Raw genomic sequence first — 17423 nt, forward strand, 5'->3', positions numbered from 1 at the left:
TGAGAATAAATATACCTATTTTTTTGTTGTTTTTGTTGTTTTTCTTTTTTGAGTTTCTTTGTAATTGCATTGATTGTATTGAACAGACATTAAGTCTAATCCTTTTTGAACTACAGCAAGACTGATTTAAATTGGCAAGTGAAATGATCATAAATCTAGTTAATATACCAAATCTTTTTCATTTTGAGTGTGGTGCAACTTTATTTAAAGATTATTTAACTCTATTCTAGACATTTTTGCTTCTTTTAGGTAATTTTAGGAAGTCAAATTATCTCACTATACAGGCATTTTATTTTACTTGACAAAATTAGTTAAAGCATATAAAACTGCCTACATATATGTGAAAATCCTAAAATAAGCTTACAACAATCTTAAAATGATAAATATTAGATATATTAAGATGATTTCACTTCCCAAAATACCATTTTTTGGAGTGAAAGCACAACTTACCTTATTGATTAACAGTTTTACCCTTAAATGCATACCAACCAGTATCATAAAGAAATATCTATGTATCTATCTTTACAGTGAATCTATCTCCCTCTCCTTTATTACAGACTGTATGTTGACAAAACACTGACCTGAAGGTCAAGATACTGTTTAAGAATATTTTTAACAATGCCTATAGAATTAAAAAAAATCACCAGCTAGTCCAGCCCAGTCTTACAGAACAAGCATTTGCATACATCTTAATTACAGCACACTACACACAATGCACATCAATGTTCTGTCACATGTACATGACACATCAAATCATCACTTTAACTTGAACCTCACTGTCCTTAAAATATGTTTACATGAATTATATGTTTACATTGAAATTCGTCACATATAGAATGCAATGTGAATGTATGTTCAGTGAGACCGAGTTGGCTGTTTTCTAATGATGTTTATTTAGTTTTATCTAGAGTATTTTAAAAGACTTTAAGATACATGAGTTCCAGTGCAATGATAAAGTCAGAAGAATAAACATAGGTTTCATGTTGGAGCCTACTTGGCAAACATTACTGGATTTTCTTCTTACTGGATACTTCTTGTAGTATTATAATCTATAAATTTGACACCTTTCGAGTTATTGCCACCATCCCAGTGTTGACTTAATTCTAAAACTATTCAGAAATAAGTAAATATGTATCTTCGGTACAGCTGGAGGTAGACGTTTTTGTAGAAGAGGGAGGGCAGTTGAAGCACTGTGCTTGACTCGCTGCACAGTAGTACACAGCACTGTCTTCAGGAGCTCTCAGTTTGGAGAGATGAAGAGTAGAGTGTTTTTGACCATCTCCAGAAACGTTAAAGTGACCCTCAAAATCACTTTCAACAGTTGGACTCTTGTAATATAAATATGCAATGAGTTTCAGGGAAGTGTCTCCAGTGGATTTTTGATACCATAAAATGGTGTAGTAGGATGTGATATTATGGCTGCAGGTTAGTTTATGATATTGTCCTGGATTAATGAACAGGTCAGAGGGATTCTGATGAACACCTTTGTTTTGTGACTGACCTGGAAAAGAGAGCAGGTTTTAGTGTGCAGTCTTATATATAACATATTTTGCTCTTCAGTGCTGAGTGAAAAGCTTACCTGACACTGAATGTAACACAGTCAGAATGATGAAGATCTGTCTCCTCATGCTGAAAAGAAATGAATAGAAACTTTAGAATGAATGAAACAGCTTATTATTAAGGAAGTTCCTTGTGACGTCAGTGATTAATATTGTGGGAAACTAGCAATGTTGAGCATTTTTGTTTACCTTGAATCCAGTACAGTGACTGAAGCAGTATTATAAGAAATCAGATCATGTCAACTCCTGCTAAAGTGCAGAATGAATTAAAGTGGCATAATCCTAACCCTATCTGTAGATACAGCACATGACATCAGTTGTCACAGCCATGTGGTTAACTCCTCCACTGCCTGCAGAGTCAGGAGGAAAACATGACAACAGATTTGTCCACTTTTTGCTCTTTAGCATGTCTTATTTAACAGGCACTATTTACACTATTGTCAATCAGAGAAGTCAAATCTTGTAGAAAATGTAGAGGCACAATATGAATTTACTATTAATTAACTAAGAACCTTCAGAGAACAAGCACAAAACCAGAGCACGTACATAAATGTGAGGTTTGCTGTGATAGCCAATGCAACTGTTGCGCACAAGACACAAATACAAACTGTTCACCAGCCTTGCGTTTTAAAAAGTGCTGAACCTACTTGTGGTCTTTATTGGCTCTACATCAAGGTCATCACACAGATCCAGGTGTTGTGTCTTGGTGGTGATGTGGATCAGATGAAGGTTTCTGTAATCTACAGCACTGTGTAATAGGCTGCACAGAAATACACAGCGCTGTCATTCACTGAAAGGCTGGTTATGATCAAAGAGCCATCATTTCTTCCATCACCTCTTAATTTAAACATTTAAAGTGCAGTCTCTTTTCCCATTGTTATTAGAGGTACCCCATGTTCTTTTGTTTGTACCACCTCTGTAAAGTAGAGATGGTCTGTGTTTAGCACTTAGTATTTCATGTTTTAATGACAGACATTAGAGGCAATGGGCAATGCTAGTTTGAATACTCTTTCCACTGAAATACATGAATGAAACTACAGCACCACCTAGAGGCCAGATTCCCAGCCACACATTGTCAACTGCAGGTTTTTTTACCATCATGCAAACTTTATTCATACAAACAGTCAAAGCATGGTTCTTGGTTTTTCAATAAAAAAAAAAGAGCTTCCCTCTATTGTAGTTTTTACTGCCTCGTTTTTTTGTCTTTAATTTTGTCTTTAAAGAGGAATTCCACAGTTTGTTCAGAATTTCTGTACCCAGCTAATGAAATGTTTTCTTTGGGGACTATTTTGCCTTACAATGCCCCATGTTTATCTCTCTACCATTAATGTGTTTTAAAAGAAAATGTTTTAAACCAAAACCTTCTCAAAACTTAAACAATGCCTCAGGTATCAACCAGCATACATATAAACATTTCCAGTACAAACAACCTTTTCCAGAAAAGTTGAGACTTGTAAAATGCAGTAAAAACAAGAATCTGTGGTTTGTTAATTCTCTTACAAAGAGTTGATTTCCAATGTTTCACTGACCAACTTAATTGTATTTTGTGAATAAAAATAAAATTTGAATTTGAAACTTAGATTTTTTTTGAGATTGTTGCAGGCATCAAATTATTGCTATCATTATTTTTTATATTTACAAAGTACAATAAAGGTAGTCAGCCAAAACCTTAAAAGTCATTTCTTTACATTCTTCAGTTATATAAAGGTTCAAAAGGATTAACAGAAAACAGACAGTTGTCTTTATTGCATTTTACAAAAGATAAATTTTCCAGAACTGGAGTTTGTTGTAACTTTGTGTGATGCAGCTTTTAAAGCATTAAATGCTTCGGACGTCTCTTTAGCTCCTTTCACATTGCCTCTTTAATATTCTTTCTTATTATTTATTCTATTTGTTGGATTTTTTTATTGCCCCTAGTTAAATATTTGTATTGTCTGTGTGCTGGTCTAGTTTGGTCTGTTCAGTATGTTACATGTCATACATGTGTGCACTCATCAAAACAATTCCCTGTATGTGTAACATGTAGGTGAAATAAAATGATTGTGATTCTGATTCTGATTACTGTCACCACCGCTGTGAGCAATTCTAGCTTGGTAAGTTTCTCTAGAATGAAGCATAGTGAACCCAGATCTGTACAGAAAATAATGACTTTTGAATGATGGTAACAGTAGTCATGTGTCCTCATTTGGCAAGTAAACTGTCTTCTCCAGTAGCCGGATCATTTGTGCAGCTCTGACGGAGGAGGTTTTTGTTAAAGAGCACAGCAGTCTGCAGCACTGTGTAGCTTGCTGCACAGAAATAAACTGCGCTGTCATTTAGCTGCAGATTTGAGATAGTAAGTGTGCTGTTCTTACGTCCATCTCCACTTATTGTGATCTTGTTTTTTTCAGGAAATAGTTTTTCTTCACGAAAGTCTGAGCCCAAGCTCAGATATCCAAGAAGATGAAACTTGTTCTCATACTGTTTATACCACAGAATGACCTGATAGCTCGGTATAGAGTGAGAACAGTGAAGTTCTGCAGATTTCTCCTTATTCTTGATCAAGTCAGGAGGAGTCTGGTGAACATTTTGAGCAGGTGAAGAGGATCCTGTAATGATGATAATAATAATACTGACATGATTACTATAATTTACTGGATATATGAACATTCTTATTTAAAGAATAAAACACAGAATTACCTGTAAGACAGAGCAATGCAGTAAAAGTGACGAGAATGATGATCATCTTGGCTCTTTTTCTTAGTCAGTGTCAGCATTTGTACCAACTGCTAGAATGTCACAAAACCCTTACAATATGAACAGATGCATAGCGCCCCCTAATGGGCCAAGTTACATCAATGTGATGAATTAACTCAAGGCAAGTGCAGCGTTCCTCACTTCTTATTGTGAAAGTAATGGTTAATGAAAGGTTAATCACTAACATCTGTCAGCAGTAAGGCTATGTCATCAAATACTTACACATGGAAAGCAAGAGTGGATCCTTGGAGTCTCCAGTCACACTGAAATGGCCTTTATACAAATCTGCAGTGGTTGCTTTGTTGTACTTTGAAAGATAAAGAATATATATGTTGTGCCAGGACTATATTAGAAATGTCAACACAGTCTCATGATTACCAATTTGTAGGATGATGCCATAGATATCTTCTAATAATAGTAACAGACCTCTATGATTAGGGAAAGTGGAGTGTGCATAGCTTTTCTTTGAGCTTTGCTTGAAATTGTGTGAAATTCCTAAAGCTGAAAAGGTACCCTGTTTATTGATTTGGTGAAGAGTCCCCCTGCCTGATCTGCTAGTTATTACAGTAAAATCAGGTGTTTTTGCTCAGCAGTGTAATAGGACTGTAACACTGTGCTCACTCACTGCACAGAAATACAGAGCGCTGTCATCTGAACCCACATTCTTCACAGTGAAAGATCCACTTTCAACTCTTTCTTTAGTGGCAGAGAATTTCTCTTGACTGTGTTGTTTATTTAGTGGCGATGGTGTTTAGATGTTGTGAAGAAAAACTCCGCTGATACTGAGTTGCCAGTAAAAAGGTTTATTACATAGTAAAACAGTATCATATCAAGCACTATAGAGTACCCGAGAGAGGATCTGTGCCAATTCTAAATGTCCCCTCCCAAACAGACTGACCAACAGCATATATATATGGTTCTTGTTGTTGAAACAGGAGACAGAGCATATGGTTCTTTTTAAAATGATCTCATCTATTTGGACCTAAGAGAAGAAGGGAGAAAGTGAGAGGCCCTCTCCCAATTCACATTCCTAGCCCCTGCACAAACAGAGCACGTAGGGCACTCCTAGATACTACCACCTCAACTTATTGAAAGAGTGTTTTTACCTTCTTCTATCAAAGGTTTCTTTTTAAAATATACTTCAACTGAAGTTTCCAAAGTCTGGTTCACTGGTTGTTGATGTATAAACTATGAGCTCCATGGGCTTCCCTTGTTGCTGTCGGAACCAGTACATGTGAAAATAAAATCTGTCCTGAGCACTTTATAATACCTGAGGTCCACCAGAATGAGAGAGTCCAGATGATGGTAACACTGATCATACTGAATTGCAGTGATGACAGGAGTGAGTAGATCAGGCATGGCTGCAAGTGAAACATCCTGTTGAAGAACACATTAAGGAAATGACATCAAAATAATACATACACCCTTTTAACATTCTCAACTCAGAATATTTCTCTTTGTTCCTTGTCTTCACCTTTATCCTTCAGTCAGATCACAATGGATCTCCTTTAAACTCAAATCTGATTTTCAGTAATTAAGAAGTTAAAAACAAACACAGCTGTAGTGAACCTGCCTGGAAAAGGGCATATGGATACATGATTATTTTGCCCCCACACACTCGGAGGAGGATGGTTAGAGAGGCAAATAATTCTTCAAGAATCATGATGGGAGATTTGAAGAAGATTTGCAGAAGAAGCTGCATTTTAGGGTCTCTAAAACAGCAATAATACACCTCCTCCATGCTAACAAAATATTTGGAAGACATACCAGAAGACTTTTGATGTGGCCATTCCAGTCCCCAGACCTAAACCCCATTGGAAACGGGGTGAACTGACGAGGAGAGTCCAAAAAAGAGGACCTACGAACCACGAGCATCTGGAGAGATTTTGTATTAAGGAGTGGTCTCAGATTCTTTGCTCTGTCATCTTCAGTCTCAGCAAGAATTATTGGAGTAGAGTCATTGCTGTTATGATGACGTACACTGGTTTTGTTAAAATACACGAATGCACACACACACGTACTCATATATACATATCGCAGCTGTCAGAACAAAACCTTGTATCTCCATTTTTGTCATTTTTCAGGTTTTCACATAATTTGAAAATGCCTGTTGTCCTTTACATTGTGTATACATTTCATGACGAATGGACCAAAAGAGATGGGCAAAAAAAGTCTGGTTCCAATGACTTACACTAAAAGTAAGGTTTTTTTTTCCTTCTTCTGTAATCATTTTGAAGATACAATATATATATTTTACATGAAAAGATACATAAATGTAATATTTGTCTCATTTTTAGCAAGTACTTGTCACAAAGAGGACTAAATGATTAATTTGAAAAAGAGTAAAGAAGACGAGAGCCTGTTGTAAAAGACTGATATTAGTCTTGAAGTCTAGTCATTCACATTCTAATTTATTTTATAAACATATGATAACAGAGATTCGCAAAATCGGTCTGGGAAGCTCCCTCTAAATCACGTTAGTGTAATTTAATCTTAGGAATGTTTATAGGACTTTCTGACACCTATGTTCCAAAGTGTGTTTTTCAGCCATTCAATACAAGCAGTAACTGTTCTCAGAACAGTTCAAAGACTGTTCTCTGTACTGGCACCCAGATGGTATACTCTTTTGGCTACTAATGAGCACACATCTATGCATATGGTTATCAGCACTGTTTCTGGCAGTGTCTTATGAGTATTTATCGCTTGTTTAGCCTCAGCATATGTTTTCCATGTAGACAGCAGTGCACTTTTGTGGATAAGAGCATCTAGTAAAATGCTATAAATATAAATGTAACTGTAGCAAAACCAGTTTTCATAATTACTGAATTTTAGGGGGTAGGAACAGTTGTACAATTTTACATTGATTATAGTATTTCAAACAGCTTTTCATGGTTCAACATTATATATTAAAATTTCCCACAGGCTGAATGTTAAAAGAAAAGAAACCTAGAAAGATTTAAATTTATCTTCAATGTATTTGTGTTTGTTTTCTGTAATATAATTTGATTAATGCTAGAGTAGGAATGCATAGTCGTATGCAAAGGTTTGGGATAACCTTGCCAAATTGCATGTTTTGTTGATTTTCTAATTGAAAATAAGTTAACACATCCTGCACAAAGGATGCACTTCTACACATTTTAATGCACAAGTACTAGTTATTTGTATCTTCGGTACTGCTGGAGATGGGAGCTTTTTGTAGAAGAGGGAGGGCACTTGGAGCCACTGTGCTAATTTTGCTGCACAGTAATACACAGCACTGTCTTCAGCTGCTCTCAGTTTGAGGAGATGAAGAGTAGAGTGTTTTTCTCCATCTCCAGAAATGTTAAAGCGACCCTCAAAAGAGCTTTCAGTTTTTGGAGTTGTATAAGATACATATGCAATTAGTTTCAGAGAAGTGTCTCCAGTAGATCGTTGATACCATAATATCATATCATAGGATGGGATGCTATGGTTGCAGTGCAGTTCGTGATATTCTCCTGGATTAATGAACAGCTCAGAGGGATACTGAGGCACATTATACTTTTGTCCTATAAAAGAGAGTAAAGACGTTTTAGTGTGCAGTCTTTTATAACACAATATTTTGCTCTTCAGTGCTGAGTGAAAAGCTTACCTGACACAGAGTGTAACACAGTCAGAATGATGAAGATCTGTCTCCTCATGCTGAAAAGTCTCTACTTTAGAAATATGTGGACCTGTTTATGGTTAAGGAAGATCCTCATGACTAATATTGTTGCAAACCTGTACCAGTAAGAGAATAAGTACAGTGTGGTCCTTCAGAGTTGCTCAGAAAATGAGGAGGAGCACAGCCAGTCTGTTACTCCGCAGATTGTTCACGTCATGGTAAGGCAGACATTTAGATCTCTCCCACAGCACTGTCAGCATATGGACACGTCATTATATGTAATATTTTTATTGCATGTTAGTTTAACCAAACTTGCATTGCAGTTGATGATCTATCAGTATAATTCTAAAGCTAAATCAAAATGACAAAAGAACCATCACATTCTACAATATGTTCCTACAAAAAATATACAAATAGTGCAACAAAAACATCTATAGATAAATTGTAAATTTAATCTGTAACTAAGATATATTCAGTGGCATAGCACCTGCATATGGACCCATGCTTAAGGACGCTCATGAAATATGTTTTTTTTTTCTTTATTTGATCAATGCATAATTGTCCCATTCCAAGCCCTGCCTCATTTTCGTAGCCTATCACTGCTTAGCAATCATTGCTATCCAGTCAAGCTTTAAGGTTTTTTAGCCAAAAAATGAAGGTCAACATTGGATTTGTAACTGTGTTAAAGAAAATCATTTAACCCCTTAAAATCTCAGGCATGTTACATACCAAGGCTTATTATTCTGTATCTACAGGGACTCCCGTGCAAACTGGCTGAGCTATTCTTATAGAAGTAAGTAATAAAACATTGGGCCTGCTGGTGGGCCCTGACCATTTAAGGGGTTAATTTAATTTAGACTAGTTATTGTGTTTCATTTTGCCACTATTGTGGCTTGTTAAAATCCTGTTCCCTTTTGGGTTTTACTTTGGTGTTTTTGGTATGATAATGGGGAAAGGGGAAATGGCTAAACTCCCTCTAAATTGGCCTGACTGAATTTTATTATTGTTGAGATGATAAAAAAGTAGACATATGAATGCATCGTTTAATCATTTGATTTGACATTGGATTAATTGATATGGACAGTATGCAAAAAAGTTTGTCTCCTCATTATATAATTAGTTTGAATGTAACTGGGCCACCATGCCAGATTCAAAAATGTACTGAGCACTGTGGTTGTGGTAGTTATATACCCTACTTGCAGGCTTCCTCAAACAGGCTAAAACTAAAAACTGAAGCAACCAATATATCGCTGTTGTTGGAAACAAAACCTTGTATCTCCAAAATGGTAACTTTACAGGAGAAGGGAAAAAAACATACTTTACCTTTAATGTAAGTTGATTGAACCAGACTTTTTTCCAAGTAATTTGGGGACATTTCTTTCGGTCCATTCACAATGAAATTTACAAACAATGTAAAGGGCAACAGGCATTTTCAAATTATGTGAAGAACTGAAAAACGTCAAAAATGGAGATAAAAGATTTTGTTCCGACAGCAGCGATATGCATATCCAATATAATACATTATCTTTACCTCACCCTGTCATTAATTTTAATCTTAAATTAAGAAGGGGTCCGGTCCAAAAGGTTGGCATACAAGCCTGAGTATGACTTGTTACACCACTGGATGTGCTTATAACTGAAGGAAAGGCTAATGTTGATTCACTATGTTGGAAGCTAATGACAAACTCTCAGTCAGCAAGACGTGTAGACGTACTGAATTATAGTTTACCCCAACAGTTCAGATGTGTTGTGATACATTGCCCCCTATAGGTGTTCTCCATTTCTCCTTTTGTCTGTGATACATCTGTCCCCCCATGTTTTTGTACAGCCTCTCCCTTTGATGATGACACTGTGTTTGCTCACTGCGCAGAAATACACAGCACTGTCAGTAGAATCCAGATCTGTCACTGTTAATGATCCACTGTCAAAATCTGTTTTTTTTGCTGAGTATTTCATCTTATTAAAACCTTCTCCAAACTCTGGCTGTTTGGTATAAGTGGCTGTGAATACAATAAGCTTCATAGACTCTCCTTGGCGCTGATGGAACCAGTACATCTGATTGTAATCTACTCCCTTTGTGTGTTTGCAGTCGATTGTGGCTGATTGGCCCTTCTCAGCCCAGATTACTTTGGACTGAATGACATCATTTGCCTCTGCAACACCTGAGAATAAACAGTAAATAAAGCTTTACTAAAAGATATTGCTTTTGTGTTTATTGCTCTGTTGTGATTCATAAGCATGTATATATTTCAGCAGTAGCATTACTGAATTGGTTGTCATACAAGTACTTCAGAGCATTTTTTGGTTACCTTGGATCCAGTACAGTGACTGAAGCAGTATTATAATGGTTCTGATCATGTTGTCCTGCAGTTCAAAATGAATTAAAATGGCATAGCATAAATTCTAGCTGAGGATACAGGATATGATGTCACTTGGTTTACTCCCTCTTAACCTTGATGTTGGAAGAAGATGTGACTGCTTCATACAAACAGACTTGCAAACAAACATGCCTTGTTTGCCAGGCATTATTTACACTATTGTTAAGGAGAGAAATAGTATCTTCAAACAATTAAATAAAAAAGCTCTTTATAACATCAGCTGGATAAAAAAAGTAAAAGTAAGCAACTATGCAGCTGTACAAAACGGAACAAAGATCATTTTCACAAGTGAAATATTTTTTCTTATTATAGTGCCAGCAGTTCAAAAATTAGATCATGAATAGATTCATGGTCATCAAGAAGAAGAGGAAGAAGAAGTCCTTTGGCCTAAAGCAAATTTTGCACTTAGCATGACATGTTTAGTGTAAAGAGAAATTTCACTGATATCCCCCAACTCCTTTAATACATGAATGAAACGACAGCACCATCTACAGGCCAGATGTACTGGCATTCGTTGTTCTTGGATAGATCGTTCAGTGTTGTATTTGGCTAATAGCAAAATGCTTTAAATACAGATATTAAGAGAATCGTTCCCTGGATAAAAGTACTACTCTCAACAGTTTTACCTGCTTCATGTTTATTTATAAAATGTTGCACTATTGACCACTTTCAGTAATTTTCTTTTTTTTAATAATATATGCTGTTGGGAGTGAGCTTTCACATACAAGAAATATTAATCCTAAATTATAATTAAAACTACCTTTATTAGGGAAATAGAAAATGTGTTCAAAAACTAATTGTATTTAAATTTATTAATGGATATACAGTATTTTTGAATGTAACTTTTCACTTATGATATGGTATGAGTGACAGCTGTTGGTAAAGGCAGGTGCAGTATTCATCCGTTGTGGTAGTGTTGGTTAAAAAGGTTCACCACAAACAATGTGTTTTATTAGCAGCAGTAACGCAAGACTGTGTCCTGAAATGCTCTCAAACAAGAAATGAGTGGATCCTTGTGCACTGTCTCCAGTCATGTTCTATTGGGATTTATACTCTTTTCCAGTGGATGCACTTTGGCACTTACAAGGGTAAAGCTTTAATATGTATTGTATTAGGTTAAAATCTCTATGTGATCTCACAATTAGACATTACATTCAAGAAATATTGCATATGAATATGGAAGCACATCACTATCAAAACTAAGATGAAAATGTTATATGTAAAATTAATATTGCGATTTTAATTTGCCATTGGTATACTAGTATTGACATTTCATTCATATAGAGATTTTAGATGCTTTGAGTTATTACATATTACATTTTCATTTCAATTTTGATACTGAAATGCTTCTGTATACAAAATGCTTTATTTTTGAAATTCAGTATACTGTACATTATAATGTACACGCATATTTTCACGCTAAAAGCATTAGTAGATCCTTGAAGTCTCCAGTCACACTAAAGTGGCTTGTATTTGAATTTTTACTGGTTGCCATGTGGCACTTTGAAAGACTGAGCATGTATGTTGTGTCAGGACTTTATCGAAAATGTCTCATGGTTGGAAATTAGTAAGATTATGCCATGGATATATTCTTTAAAGAATCCGTAGGCAGTTAAGTTTAGGGAAAGTGAAGTGTTTATAGCCTTTCGTACAGCTTCGTTCTTTGAAATTCAGTAAAACTCATAAAGCTGAGAATCTACATTAGTTGAGGTAGGGAGTCCTCCTGTCCTGCTAGTTGTAGTAACATCAGTACAGGTGTTTTTGTTCAGCAGTGTAATAGGACTGTATCACTGTGTTGGCTCACTGCACAGAAATACAGAGCGCTGTCGTCTGACTCCACATTCTTCACTGTGAAAGATCCACTTTCAGCTTTTTCTTTAGTGGCAGAGAATTTGTTTTTTTTTTCAGGGGAACTAAAGTCTGGTTCACTGGTCGTTGATGTAAAAACTATGAGCTCCATGGGCTTCCCTTGTTGCTGTCGGAACCAGTACATGTAATAGTAAAGGTTCCCTTTATCATGGCTGCAGTTCATTTCAGCAGAATCTCCCTTCTGAACCCAAAGTACACTGGGGCTTTGAGTGACACCACTGTCTCCTGCAAAGACTAATGGACAACAAATGACCCCAAGTTATTTGATGCATGGAAAACATTGAGTTGTTAAATGAAAAGCAAAATGACTTCAGTTCTTAATTAATGAATAAATCTAGTCCAGATGTTCTTAGCACTCTCCAGAGTGTCGTACCTGAAGTCCACCATAGTGAGACAGTCAAGGTGATGATAAGCATGGTCAAACTGAAATGCTGTGATGACAAGAATGGTGATGAAATCAAGCACAGCTCCAAATGAGACTTCCTGTTGAAGATCAGCTTGAGGAAATGACATCATTTCATCATTTATCCTTCAGCTCTGCAGTGTTTTTTTTTTTTTAGCTACTGATGAATCGTTCATTTTATTTAGCACTAAGATTAGCACCACTTAAATTTCTGAGAAGAGCACTGTGCAAAAGTCAGAGACCATCCGTAATGTATTTAATTTGTAGTCAAAACTGTTATCGTGTATAAGTTATTAATTTTTTAAGGAAATATTTTTGAGGAAATTAGATATAAGATTATCCACTTACATAAGGAAGGACAAAGTCAAAGGGAAATAGTGTCAAAACAGGTCTTTCCAAATCTGGTTTTAAAAAAAAAAAGATTAAAAGATACAAAGAAAATGGGAGTCCTAATATACAAGACCTAGACAGCTCAACCCTATGGGTCTGAAAGGATGTGTAGCTCTCAAGAAGGCCTTACTGAGAAAAGAAGACAATAAAGAAGAACATTTGCAAATCAAACATAGAGGCTGCCGGTGTTCTCAGAACAATGGACTGACCACTCCACAGTCCAGACCTCAACATGAATATATTTGAGATTATTTGAATCATGAGAATTCAGAAAGACAAGACTGAACTTGGGAGGTGTGGAAAAATATCCCTGCAGATTTGTTTGAAAAAAATTAAAGCAAGTCTCCTGAAAATAATGGAAGCTGTACAAATAAAGTTTGAAATCATATTTACTTGTTGAGGCTTGAGTAATGTTTTCTGTTTCAGTTAGTTTTCTTTTCTTTTGTATTTATTTATTTTCTTGTATCTTAAATAATACTGGGGGGAAAGTGTAATCATAGCTGAAGTCTTTCCTAGAGAAGGATATAGCATCTATGTCTAAACATGCATTGACATTGCCAATGGCTTTTTTGTCCTTTACTTATATTCATCTTTTATGCAAACTCAGGGTTATGTTTGGGCTTCGAAGAATGAATGAACACAGGTGTGTGTTGGTTGATAAGCTCTATGTGGTTAAATATAACAGTTTAAAAGAAGAGAGTTTTTGTAAAGGAGACAGGTTGTGTGAGTCACTGTGTAAATGCTGTACAGTAATATACTGCAGTGTCATTAGATGTTAGATCATTTATGGTCAGTGTGCCGTTTTTATCTCCACTGCCTGATGAAGTAACTCTCCTGCTAAACTCTCTGGCTGAGGGTTTGTTACAGCAAGACGTCCCATGTACTGAAGTTCTCTGTTTGTGGTTTGTTTGTACCGTAGAATGTAATTATAGCTTGAAATGCTGTGTAAACACTGAAGCACTGCAGACCCTCTAGGCTTTCTGAGCCGATCAGGCGGCGTTGGAGAAACATCTTTACTGTTGGACGAGACTGTAGAAAAAAGAGAAAAGAAGTGCACTGAATCATGATTCCACAGGTTTTGCGTTGAGTGTGCATTGTTTATAAATGCAACACAGTCTAAACACTGATACACAGACACTCACACTTCAGATGTAATTTAAGTATGATTTAGATTAATGCAAAAAAGACCAAACTTACCTTCCAACCACAATAAAGAATGAACAGTGGTAATGAGAATAAATCATGAGTTTACTCATGTTGTCCCTGGACTAGAACAGCTTGAAATGTGCAATATTAAATAAGCAGTCTGATTAAAGGGAAAGTGTTACCACTGTCTGTGGAAAAATATGCAAAATGCCAGCTGCAGATACAACACTGCCCCCATCTTGTTTACATTGGAAACATAAGCAGATCATACAGTGGATGTTACTGTTACTTGTATTATTTGACCATACGTATATCAGCCTGACTATATACAAAATATGGATGCTCTCATATCCCTTAATAATCATTTACATATATTCATATACACTCGTGAGCAAGGGGCCAAGCCCAAAATATAATTGTTTTTATACTGAAATTTTGGGCTGGTCACAGTCCAGATTTAAACCCTACAAACTAGCTCTGCAATGTTTTCTGTTTGAACATATCAATGTTGAGTGGATAAATATTGACTCTTCTTTCTGTAAAAGGTTGTCTACATAGCAACTTTTAAAGAAACCAAAGGGAAAAATAGCCCATACTAAGTTATTTTTTCTATATTGTATATAATATTCTTCTATATTGTAGTCAAAAATAAAAAATTGCCAAATTGGACACAGCTCTTTTTTACTAACAATATTATTTATTTATTTATTTATTTATTTATTTATTTATTTACTTACTTACTTACTTACTTACTTAGGTTTGCAACCTAAATATGTTAGTTAAGCAAATAAATATTTAGAATTCTAACTCCGCTTTCAACTGAATTGTTTATAAACGGTAGATACCTGAAACAAACTGTGAGTTCTCATTTATAACAGAAATATGTAGTTTTCCTGTTTTAAATAATAATAACAATACTACTACTACTACTACTACTACTACTAATAATAATAATAATAAGGTTATTCCCCCCTCTCCCCTAGTTATGCAACTTCAGTCATGCTGGAGGTTTTTGTAGAAGAGGGAGGGCACTTGGAGCACTGTGCTTGACTCGCTGCACAGTAATACACAGCACTGTCTTCAGTTGCTCTCAGTTTGAGGAGATGAAGAGTAGAGTGTTTGGCACCATCTCCAGAAACATTAAAGTGACCCTCGAAAGAGCTTTCAATTTTTGGATTTGTATTAGATACATATGCAATAAGTTTCAGGGAAGTGTTTCCAATGGATTGTTGATACCATAATATCATGTAGTAGGAGGGGATACTGTGGCTGCAGTTCAGTTCATGATATTGTCCTGGATGAATGAACAGCTCAGAGGGATTCTGATGAACATCTTTGTTTTGTGACTGACCTGGAAAAGAGAACAGGTTTTAGTGTGCAGTTATGTATAGCAGAATATTTTGCTCTGCAGTGCTGTGTGAAAAGCTCACCTGACACAGAGTGTAACACAGTCAGAATGATGAAGATCTGTCTCCTCATGCTGAAGATTTCTGCTTTAGAAATGAATGGAACTGCTTATTATTAGGGAAGATCCTCATAACATCAGTGACAAAAACTGAGCAGGAGCTCCCCCAGTCTGTTATGATTGTCCACATCGTGACAAGGCAAATATGTTTAGTTCCCTCCCACATCACTGTCAGTGTATGCACGTCATTATATGTAATGTTCAGAATTGAATGCATAATGTCTTTACTGCATATTATTTTAAACAAACCTAGTCCTGTGCTCCGGATGATGACTAATCAGGATAATTCCTACACTGAATCACAACGGCAGAATAAACATATTCTATGGAAAATGAACTACAAAAACAATGCAATAAATATTCTCTACTATGGACACCTGAGGTGTTTGTGACCTACAAATATATTAAAACTATATTTAATCTTTCTCTACATTCTATGTTTAACTAAGATGTTCACATAAGTGAACAGAAGGCTCATGTTTATATTGGGAACTATTATTTAATTAATGGTGTTATTAGACAGTTAGGGATGTTATAAGACAAATTTACCACAAATATTTACGAAAGATCATATTGAGAGGCTGCAGATTTATTGTGCCACACTGCCCCCTATAGGCATTCTTCATTCTCCATTTCTCTCCACAATCACACTGTTTTTGTACAGCCTCCCCCTGTGGTTATGACACTGTGTTCTCTCACAGAGCAGAAATACACAGCACTGTCAGTAGAATCCAGATGTGTCACTGTTAATGATCCACTCTCAGCAACTGTTTTACTGGCTGTAAATTTCGTCTCATTAAAGCCTTCTCCAAACTCCGGCTTTTGGTCATAGCTGACTGTGAAGACAATAAACTTCATAGACTCTCCTTGGCGCTGAATGTACCAGTATATCTGTCTGTAAGTTGATCCTTTTGTGTGTTCACAGTTGATCGTGGCTGATTGACCCATTTCTGCCCAGATTAAATTGGGCTGAATCACATCATTCGCTCCTGCAACACCTGTGGATAAACAGTAAATAAAGCTCTACTGAACAGATATTTCTCCAGTACGGTTTATAAGCACTCACAGCAGTTATATTTCTTGCAAGTACTTCTAAGCATTGTTTTGTTTTTTTTGTTTTTTTCTTTTACCTTGGATCCAGCACAGTGACTGAAGCAATATTATAACGGTTTTGATGATGTTCATTCTTGCTAAAGTACAAAATGAACTAAAGGGGCATAATGCAAACCTTACCTGTAGATACAGGATATGACATCATCACAGTGGTTACAGCCATGTGGTTAACTGCCTCCCTACATTCTGTGGCAGGAGGAGAATGTGACAGCTTCATGATCCAAAACAAACTTCTAAATTCACACAAAATGGTTTACCGGTCACAGAATTAAGCTTTTGACTTGCTCACCTCTAATTTCAATAAAGTGTCTTTGAAAACCTGTGTTGGGTTGAGTCTAGAACCCAGGAGGATTGTTTATAAAGCAATGATCACAGATTCTATCATCACTCTTGTTTCTCATTGTTGAAAGAGAATCAAGAGTCATCCAGCTCCCCAGAGTAGTTTTAAGGGGATTGCAGGGTTCTGAAAATAATCGATAGCCTGTTTTCTTTGTATAAATTGTACATAGCCATTTTATTTTGTTTAGTGTTTGTTCATTTGCCAGCTGTCTTTTCTTCCCTGTGGGATTCTTGGGAAATAAAACAGATGTTAGCACATATACATCTACAAAATATAATGTACACATACATTTACAAAATGTAATAATTTTTACTGATAATTTTGGGCTGGTCAGAGTTCAGATTTAAACCCTATAGAAAATATTTGGTCTCACATTAAACACAAACTAGCTTGGCAATGGTT

This window comes from Colossoma macropomum, unplaced genomic scaffold, assembly GCF_904425465.1.
Source record: "Colossoma macropomum unplaced genomic scaffold, Colossoma_macropomum, whole genome shotgun sequence".
NCBI lineage: Eukaryota > Metazoa > Chordata > Actinopteri > Characiformes > Serrasalmidae > Colossoma > Colossoma macropomum.